The 10,352-nt window shown below is 39.1% G+C and overlaps 1 pseudogene; it reads right to left on the minus strand.

The window, feature by feature from the left end:
* Window positions 1-9,154: 9,154 nt before the first annotated feature.
* On the minus strand, window positions 9,155-9,737 carry LOC119545115 (annotated as a pseudogene).
* Between the last annotated feature and the right edge of the window lie 615 nt (window positions 9,738-10,352).

Here is a 10,352-nt window from a genome sequence, read left to right on the forward strand (position 1 = left end):
AAAATAGTTTGGCTTAAACATTGGGAATTTATTGGGTCACAATTCTGAGGTTAGGCAAAGTCCAAAATCACACATCAACAAAGTTTGTTTCTCCCCAAATACTGGCATTCTGGGGCAGTCTGCCAATGGTCCTTGGGTACTTAGCTTCCTATTATATAGGAATGCACATGATCTTCTTTCTCCTCCAGGTTCTGTTGACTTCCAGCTCCTTCCTGTGGCTTTCTCTTTCTATGTCCACATTTCAACTTTTAAAGGACTCCAGCAGTCTGAGTTAAAGCCTACCTCATTCAGTCTGTCCACACATTAATTGAACTCACATCTTCAAGAGATCCTGTTTGCAATGGGTCCATACCCACCAGAATGCAGACCAAGACCAAGAACATGTTCAAAGTGGATACACAATTCAATGCACCACACCCACCATATGAATCTTAGTGGGGAGCATGTTGCTTAGTTGTGTTTTTGTTGTTGTTTTGACCAAGGAGAAGATATTGATTAGTTTTAACCAAGGAGAAGATATTTCCTGGACTTTGAATTGAGAGCTGGTAATGCTAAGAAGCAGGAAGAGTGGAGGATCACTGAATGTTCCATGTCCAGAGGCAGCAGTGGTCCAGCTGACAGAGGTGGGAGCACAAAAAGCAGTGTCCAGAGTTTAGCAGTGGTAGCAACTGTGTCCTCAAGTGTCCTCATCAGAATGGCTCCGAGGAATTACTTTTGGCTGTGGTAATGGTTTCGCTGATTCCCTTTGTTCTTGGTAATCTGGTCAATCCAAGTTCCACAGATTTCCCAAGCATTCTATGAACTACCTGTGGTGGTTAGGTTCATGTGTCAACTTGGCCAGGTGATAGTACCCAGCTGTCTGGTCAAACAAACACTGGCCTAACAATTGCTGTGAGGACGTTTGAGGCTGGTTAATAAACCAACAGGCTGGTTTACTAAATCATCAGTCAATTGACTGTAGCTGTGACTGATGACTCACCAAAGGGCGTGTCTTCCACAATGAGAGAATGCAATTGGCTGGATTTAATTCAATTAATCAGTTGAAGACTTATAAGCAAGACAGATAGAAGACCTTCACTTCTTCTTTGGCTGCCCAGCGAAGTGTTCCCTCAGGAGTTTGTCAAAGTTGCCGGTTCGTTTCCTGAGGAGTTCATCGGACATCTTCCTTGGAGTTGACAGTTTGCTGACTGCTCTACAGAATTTGGACCTGTGCATACCCACAGTTGCGTGAGTCACTTTTATAAATTTTATAGTCATAGACACCTCTCACTGATTCTGTTTCCCTAGAGAACCCTAACAAATACACCACCCAATGCCTATGCAATAAGTTTCTGTTTTGTGGAGGAGTGTGTGTGTGTGTGTGTGTGTGTGTGTGTGTGTGTGTGTGTGGTGATGGGAGAGGGCAAGGTTGTGGTCTAAATGAGCTGCAGTTAGTTTCTGGTACTTGCAACTAAGACTTGCATATGTGGAGATATAGGGGAGAATTCAAAGATTCAATTTACCTTTGATCCCAATCCACTATTCCCAGTCAACTTGCCAGTTGATGCAGCCCTGTTACTCTGCATGAAGAAGTTGAACTATCCATATTTGAAGACTCTGTAGTAAGCTCACATATTCCTCACAAGGGGAAGTCAACATATCAATTCCCTCTGCCTTACTGTCCCTGCTAAGTAAATACCAGTATAACCTCTGGTAAGTGGGCTTTGATAGAGTTGAATCAGAGGATAAGGACACATGCAATAAAAAAGTTTTCATGATTATAATTGGTAGAAATTTGGTTAATAGATGCAAAGATGGATTAGAAATGAGTTAGGCCAATGAGGAATGAACATAACTTTAGATTAGGCAGACTTTTTAGTTGAGGGTCCAAGATATTAGTGGTTTCAATACAGTAGTTTGAGCAGCTGAGTGATTCCACTTATTTGCTTGGTCAATTTACTAAAAACAAGACCATAGAGTGAGACATACAAAATGAAGCTGAGATGTCAACTATTCCCAGATCTAACATAAAGAAACCTCCTTCATCAAGGATATCAAAGAACCTAAGGAGACAGGGTGGGTGAAGTATATTTATCTTATGCAGTTTTTTCACCCATTTTTAAAGCAGCTTTTAAAAGATCCTAATTCTATGCAGTTTTTTTTACCCATTTCCTAATTACAGCCCTAGAAGTGTGAGAATCCAGTCTCTTCACAGTGATGAAGGTAGAAACAGGATCTTTTAAAAGCTGCTTTAAAAACTTCAGGAGTTGATCTCTACCATCCAGAGATGCTGGAAGGGGAATAAAAAAAGTCTATCTCTACTCTCCAGAGATGCTAATGAGGGAGATGAAAAGGTTCTTTTATTTTTCCCATTATGGTGTGGTCCTGGAGTCATGCAACTTGATCAGTAGATCCCTACTTGATCCATATGAGTGAAAAAAACTCTAAATCTGGTGAATGAAGATATGACTTGAGTCTTCACAACAGAGTCATGGTCCTCAGCCAATATCCATATTTGCATGAATTCATAGATCCAAAAGGCTTTGGTTACCCTAGATGAAGGGGAGGCCAGATGCTCTTAATGAAGGAAGGCCAGGCATCCTCAATGAAGGACATTGTAATAACGTCACAAGTCTATGTAATGAATCATCTTCCTTTTATTCTGCATAGGGATAATGATAGAAGTTACTGGTTGTCCTCCATTGTCATTCTCACCTTCTTTATAGTAATAAAACCTCAAGTTTTAGTGAGGCTGATTGATAGGGCCATGTAACCAAATTCTGACCACTGGGGTGCGAACAATAGTGATGCATGCTGTTAAAGGGAAGTGAGCCTTACCCTTCCTTTTTTCTCTTCTCATTGAGGCTGCAGTTTGGCTGAGGAGGTAGATGAGGGCAATACTTGAGGGATGACAGAGAGGATGCTGGGTTCCTAGCACCTTGGAGCTACCAGGTTGAATCATTACATGACAGAGAAATCCATTTCTTTCTTATTCAGCTTCTATCTTTTGGGTCTCTAGTTTGGCAGATTAAATCATATCCCAACTAAGCCTGCAAGGTCACTGTTCAACAAGGAAAGAGAAATGCTTAGGCCATTAGGGAATGATTGGACACTTGGTCTGAGCTAACACTAATTCCTGGGGACACAGGATATTGAGTGGTCCACCTGTCAGAAGGGGAAATTACAGGACTCAAGTGACAATGGTGTTTTGACCTGAACTTGCGTCAAAGTAAGCCCATCTTGTCATTATTTCCCTTGTTTCTGAGTATGTAGGTGCATTTATTAACACCAACAAACTTCAAGGGCAATATGTGCCCATTGGTTTGCATTATACTGGGAGACTCAAAAGGCTGCTCAGTTGGAGCAGGGACCTGAGCTTAGTTAGAAATGAAAACAGCTCTACCCCTTGACAATGAATTTTGATCTGGGAGACAGGGATTCTGAGGTCTGTAATATACTAAGATGTGCCACAAAGCTAGTGGTAAGCCTGGAAGGGGAATCACATCTGTATTAGTTTGCTCTTCTTTTTCTGATCCTCCAGCTGTGAAGTTAGGTCTCTGATTTGAAATCTTTATTCTTTTTAATGTAAACATTTAGAGCTTCAAATTTCCATTTCAGCCTTGCCTTTGCTGCATCCCATAAGTTTTGTTATGTTGTTTTTATTTTCATTTGCCTCAACACATTTCTTAATTTTCCTTGTGATTTCTTCTTTGAGCCATTGGTTGTTTAAGAATGCATTGTTTAATTTCCACTTATTTGTGAATTTTCCAGTTTTCCCTGTTATTGATTTCTAGCTTCCTTCCATTGTGTTCTGAAAAGATACATTGTATGATTTCAACATATTTGAATTTATTGACACTTGTGAGCAAACACATGGTCTATCCCGTGGAATGATCCATACGCACTAGAGGAGAAAGTGTATTCTGCTCTTGTTTGGTGAACTGTTCTATATGTGTTTATTAGGCCTAAATGGGTTATGGTATCATTTAAGTGTTCTATTTTCCTTATTGATCATCTATCCAGGTGTTCTCTCCATTACTGAAAGTAGTGTATTGAAGTCTCCTCAAACTATTTCTACTTCAAATCTGTAAATATTTGCATCATATTTTTGAGCTCTGGAATTAGGTGAAAATATATTTATAATTTTTATGTCTTCATGATGAATTGATCCCTTTATCAGTATAGTGACTTTCATTGACTCTTGTAACATTTTTTGACTTAAAATCTTTTTTAACTGATATTTGTAGAGCTTCTCCAGCTCTCTTTAGCTTACTATTTGCCTGGTATATGTTTTTCCCATCCTTTTATTTTTTATTTTTTTAAATTTAATTTTATTGAGATTGTTCACATACCATACAATTATCCAAAGATCCAAAGTGCATAATCAATTGCCCACGGTACCATTATACAGCTATGCATCCATCACCACAATTAATTTTTTTTTCAATTTTTAGGACACTTTCATTACTCCAGAAAAGAAATAAAGACAAAAAAAAAAAGAAAACTCAAATCCTCCCGTACCCGTAACCACCACCCCCTCCATTATTGACTCATAGTATTTGTATAGTACATTTGTTTACTGTTGATGAAAGAACGTTAAAATACTACTAACTGTAGTATATAGTTTAAAGTAGGTATGTATATATTTTCCTATTTGCCTCTCTATTATTATTAACTTCTAGTTACGGTGTCATACATTTGTTCTAATTCATGAGAGGGATTTCTAATATTTGTACAGTTAATCACGAACATTGTCTACCACAAGATTCACTGTTTTATACATTCCCATCGTTAAACCTCCAACTTTCCTTCTGGTAACATATGTGACTCTAAGTTTCCCCTTTCCACCTCATTCAAGCACCATTCAGCACTGTTAGCTATTCTCACAATAACGTGCTACCATCACCTCTATCCATTTCCAAACATTTAAGTTTGACCTAGTTGAACATTCTGCTCATAATAAGCAATTGCTCCCCATTCTTTAGGCTTGTTCTGTATCCTGGTAACTTATATTTCATGTCTATGAGTTTACATATTATAAGTAGCTCATATCAGTGAGACCCTGCAATATTTGTCCTTACGTGTCTGACTTATTTCACTCAATATAGTGCCCTCAAGGTTTCTTCATCAACCTGTTTTCTGTTTTTAAGATGGTTTTGTTCAACCACCATACTTTCCGTCCTAAGTAAACAATTGTATAGTTACATATTTATGTATTCAGCACCATCACCACTATCTATATAAGGACATCTGCATTTCTTCCACAAAGAAGGAGGAAGAGTAAAAGATAGTAGAGAGACAAAAGAAAAAGAAAAAGAAAGAAAAAAATGACAGCAAAGAAGCAACAAAAGGAAAGATAGAACTAAACTAGAGTAGAATAAAAGAGTCAGACAACATCACCAATGTCAAGAATCCCATACCCCTCCCTTATGTCCCCCTCTTACAGGCATTTAGCTTTGGTATATTGCCTTTCTTACATTCAGGGAAGCATGGTACAATTTTTCTGTTAACTATAGTCTCTAGTTTGCATTGATTATATTTTTTCCCCCAATATCACCTTATTTTTAATATCTTGCAAGGTTTGACATTCATTTGTTCTCCCTCGTGTAAAACATATTTGTACATTTTATCACAATTGTTGAGCACTCTAGGTTTCACTGAGTTATACAGTCCCAGTCTTTATCTTTTCTCTTTCCTTCTGGTGTCCCACATGCTCCTAACCTTCCTCTTTGAACCATACTCACAGTCATCTTTTTTCAGTGTACTTACATTGCTGTGCTACCATCACCCAAAATTGTGTTCCAAACCTCTCACTCCTGTCTTTTCCTATCTGTTTGTAGTGCTCCCTTTAGTATTTCCTGTAGCTCAACTGTCTTGTTCACAAGCTCTCTCATTGTCTGTTTGTCAGAGAATATTTTAAAATCTCCCTCATATTTGAAGGACAGTTTTGCTGGATATAAGATTCTTGGTTGGTGGTTTTTCTCTTCCAGTGTCTTAAATATATCACACCACTTCCTTCTTGCCTCCATGGTTTCTACTGATGAATTTGCACATAGTCTTATCAAACTTCCTTGGTGTGTGATGGATCACTTTTCTCTTGCTGATTTCAGGATTCTCTCATTGTCTTTGACATTTGATAACCTGATTATTAAGTGTGTTGGTGTAGGTCTATTCAGATTTGTTCTGTTTGGGGTATGCTGCACTTCTTGGATCTGTAATTTTATGTCTTTCATAAGAGATGGGAAATTTCCATTGATTATTTCCTTTAATATTGCATCTGCCCCTTTTCCCTTCTCTTCTCCTTCTGGGACACCCATGAAATGTACATTTACATGCTTCATGTTGTCATTCAACTCCCAGAGACGTTGCTCATATTTTTCCATTCTTTTCCCTAACTGTTCTTTTGTATGTAGGATTTCAGATGTCTTGTTCTCCAGTTCCTGCGTGTTTTCTTCTGCCTCTTGAGATCTTCTGTTGTATGTCTCCACTGTGTTTTCCATCTCTTGTGTTGTGCCTTTCATTCCTATAGATTCTTCCAGTTGTTTTTTCAGACTTTCAATTTCTACCTTTTGTTCACCCAATGTTTTCTTTATAGACTTCATTTCTTTTGCTAAACCTTCCCTGAACTCACTGATTTGGTTTTTGATTTGATTTAGCATATTTCTTTGAAAATCTTTAATAGATTGTTTCATTAAATTAAAACAATATCTCAACTGTATCTTGATTGAGGTGTAAGTTTGTTCCCTTGACTGGGCCATATCTTCATTTTTCCTAGTGTAGATTGTAGTTTTCTCTTGTCTAGGCATCTGGTTTCCTTGGTTACCCCAATCTGGTTTTCCCAGATAAGAACAGGTTCAGATCTCAGAATGGGGTTATATTTAGTTTCAAGTCTCCCTGTAGATGTGTCTTAGAGATTGACAGAATTTCCTGTGAGGTCTCTAGCCATTGTGCTTTTCCTAACCTGCCCAGCAGGTGGTGCCTGTCAGCCTGTTGCTCCCAACTGGTGTAAGGAGGTGTGGCCCCTTTAGTTTCTGTTTTGGCAGTTTTCCCCCAGGCTCTGGGGTCTGGTTCTAAAGGGAAGACAGGTAGTAGAGCTTGGCCCCACCTCCTTCCTCTTAGGAAAGATACACCCCCTAGAGAGTTATCATCTGCATGTGAATTGTTGTCTCTCTGACTCTGTTATCTCCAACCCTGTCTGGGTCAGAGTGCTGCAAACTGAAAATGGCTGAGGCTTTCTGCACTCAACCCCTCAGGTTGAGAGAGAGAGAAAGGGACAGAAAGCCCCCTTTCAGAGCCAGTTCATGGCCCCTCAGTTTCACTTGTCAGCCAGAGGTAACAGCTGGTCTTCTGTGCTCCCCCTTCCAGGACAGATGAGTCTTTTGGTTCTTTAAGGTCATCTACCACAACGAGGTTTTGCAGCTCAGCCTGTTATGGGGGGAGAGGGCTCCCAGCACAGTTCTGCAGTGTTTGCTTACAGATTTTATGCTGTGATCTCAGGCATTCGTCCCAACCCAGCTGGGTGTACGATGTGTGGACAGTCTTGGTTGTCCCCCGGCAGTTATTCCAAATTATTTACTAGTTGTTCCTGGTTGTTTATTAGTTGTTACAGGGGACTAACTAAATTCAACTCCTCTCTATGCTGCCATCTTGTCCCCTGTTCAACCTTTTATTTTTAACCTACTGTTGTCTTTGCATTTAAAATGAGACTCTTGTAAACAAATACAGTTGGGTCATGCTTTTTTATCCACTCTACCAATCTCTCCATTTTGTTTCAAGAGTTTAATCCATTTACATTTAAAAGTAATTACTTAATGCAGGACTTTCTTTTGGCATTTTGCCATTTAGTCTTGTAATTCTTATGCCTTTTTTAACCCCAATTCTTCCATTAAAGCCTACCTTTGTTTATTTGATTTTTTTGTATTGCACATTTTAAGTCTCTTTTAATTTCCCTTGTATATATTTTCATATATTTTCTTTATGGCTATCATGGGACTAAATTTAACATTTTAAATCCATAATAATCACATTTGCTTTAATACCAACTTAACTTCAAAAGCTTATACATACAATGTTCAATAACAACCCCCACATTTTTGTGATACTTGTTACAAATTCCATTTTTATTCATTGCATGTCCAAAACAATAAATTTATCATTACATTCTATGCATTTGCATTTTAGAACCAGTAAGAAGTAAAAAGTGGGGTTTTATGCCAAAAAAATACCGTATAACAGTACTGGAATTTTAAATTACCCATATGGTTACTTTACTGAAAGTCTTTATTTTTTTTATATCAATTCAACCCACTGTCTTGTGTCCTTTCTTTTCAGTCTGAAGAACTCCCTTTAGCATGGCTTGTAGGGCAAGTCTAGTGGTGATGAAATTCCTTGGGTTTCATTTATCTGGAAATGTCTTAAACTCTCTCTCATTTTTCAAAGTCAGCATCACTGGATATTAATTTTTGGTTTGGCAAAAATTTTTACAGCTCTTAAAAAATTTCTTTCCACTGCCTTTTTGTCTTCATGGTTTCTGATGACAAATTGGCACTCAATCTTATTGGAACTCCTGTGTACATAACATGTTGCTTTTCTCTTGCAGCTTTCAGAACTCTCTCCTTGTTCTTAGCATTCATCAGTTGACTATTAAGTGTCTGGGTATGGTTCTCTTCAAGTTTACCCTGTTTGGGATTTGCTGAGATTCTTTGAGTGCATATATTCATGCCTTTTATTAAATTTGGGACATATTCTGCTGTTACTTCTTTGAATAGTCCTTCTGCCCCCATCTCTCTTTCTTTTCCTTTTGGGACTCCCATAATGTGTATACTGGTATGGGTGATGGTGTCCCACAGGTCTCTTAGGCTCTGTTTACTTTTTAATTTCTTTTTTTTGCTCCTCAGCCTGAATCATTTAAATTGTCTTGTCTTTGAATTCACTGATTCTTTATTCTGCCAGCTCCAATTTGCTGTTGAAACCCTCTAGGGAATTTTTCATTTCAGTTATTGTAGTCTTCAACTCCAGTATTTCTGTTTGATTTCTTTTTAAAATTTCTCTTCATTGAAATTCTCATGTTGTTATTCATTGTTTCCCTGATCTCTTTTAGCTCTTTCTCTCTATTTTCCTTTTTCTCCTTAAGCATATTGAAGATCTTTTTTTTTCCGCACCATCCAAAATCATTTTAATAACACAGGATCTGGGGCTGGTTCTTGTAGCCATGGCTCACCTGTCGGCCTCTGGTGCACTCAAACTTCTGGCCCTTGGAGTAGATGTAGGTTTTGGTGTGGCTGTGTGGGGTTCCTGGGGCCTTGCCGAAATGCCTGTACACCTCCCAGCCCTTGTGGGGACTTGAGAGCAGCACAGTGCCACAGCCCTTGGGGGGTCCAGGGCCAGCTGATCGAAGGTGAGGATCTTGCCTCCAGCCTTGAGAATGCAGCTCTGGGCATGGCTCATCACACACAGTGCACACACCTTCAGTTTGGGCACCTCCTGAATACACACATCATCTGTTATGGTCCCTACAACCACAACTGTTTTGTTCTCATGGCCAGGAAGCTTCATCTTCCAGATCATCCAGGAAAGGGACGGGGTGGCCGGTTGGTGTGACTCATAAACAACTGCTTCAGGACAACTTGGTTGAAGGTACGGTTGGTTCATCTGGCCAGAAATCTGTACAGCTTGACCAACAGCCTCAGGTTGATGTCTTGGCTCTTAGGCTCCTTGTGCCGAAACTTTCAGTCCTTGTGGTGGATGTCAACTCCCATGATGGCGCCACCTGCTCAGCCAGGTCCGGAAAGACTTGAAGATCATTTTTAAAAAGTCTTTGGTATGTCCAAATTCTAGTCTTCTTTGTTGGTCATTACTGGATTTTTATCTTGTCCCTTTGAGTGGGCCATCATTTCCTGTTTCTTTGTCTCATAATCTTTTATTGCACATTGCATATTTTAGTATATCAAAGTATTATCTCTGGGATTTAGTCCCTGAGCTTTCTGTTTCTTTATTTTGTAGTTGGTTAGTGAAATGACAGATTTCCTTGAGTGCCAGGAGCTAACAAAAACAAATAAGCCAATGCCAAAAACACTTGTCCTAGTATTTACAAATTGGTTCTCTGTTGGCTATTGCTCTTTTTCAGCGTTTAGCCCTCCTAACAAGAAGATCAGCCTGAGGCAAATGTGAAGCGCAGGGTCCTTTCTATCTTTTCTAAGCCTGCCTCTTGTCCTGATCTTGTGCATGCTCATGGCCTCACCTATTTATAGGAATTTGAATGCCCCCTCCATTCCCTATGAAATAGGTTTTCTCCTCTTCCTGGGTGCTCTAATGATTTAAAGCAGGTAATACTTAGCCACAGTCCATTTTGTCTTAATTGTTTCTATACTACT

The sequence above is a fragment of the Choloepus didactylus genome, chromosome 10 (genome assembly GCF_015220235.1).
Source record: "Choloepus didactylus isolate mChoDid1 chromosome 10, mChoDid1.pri, whole genome shotgun sequence".
Classification (NCBI taxonomy): domain Eukaryota; kingdom Metazoa; phylum Chordata; class Mammalia; order Pilosa; family Megalonychidae; genus Choloepus; species Choloepus didactylus.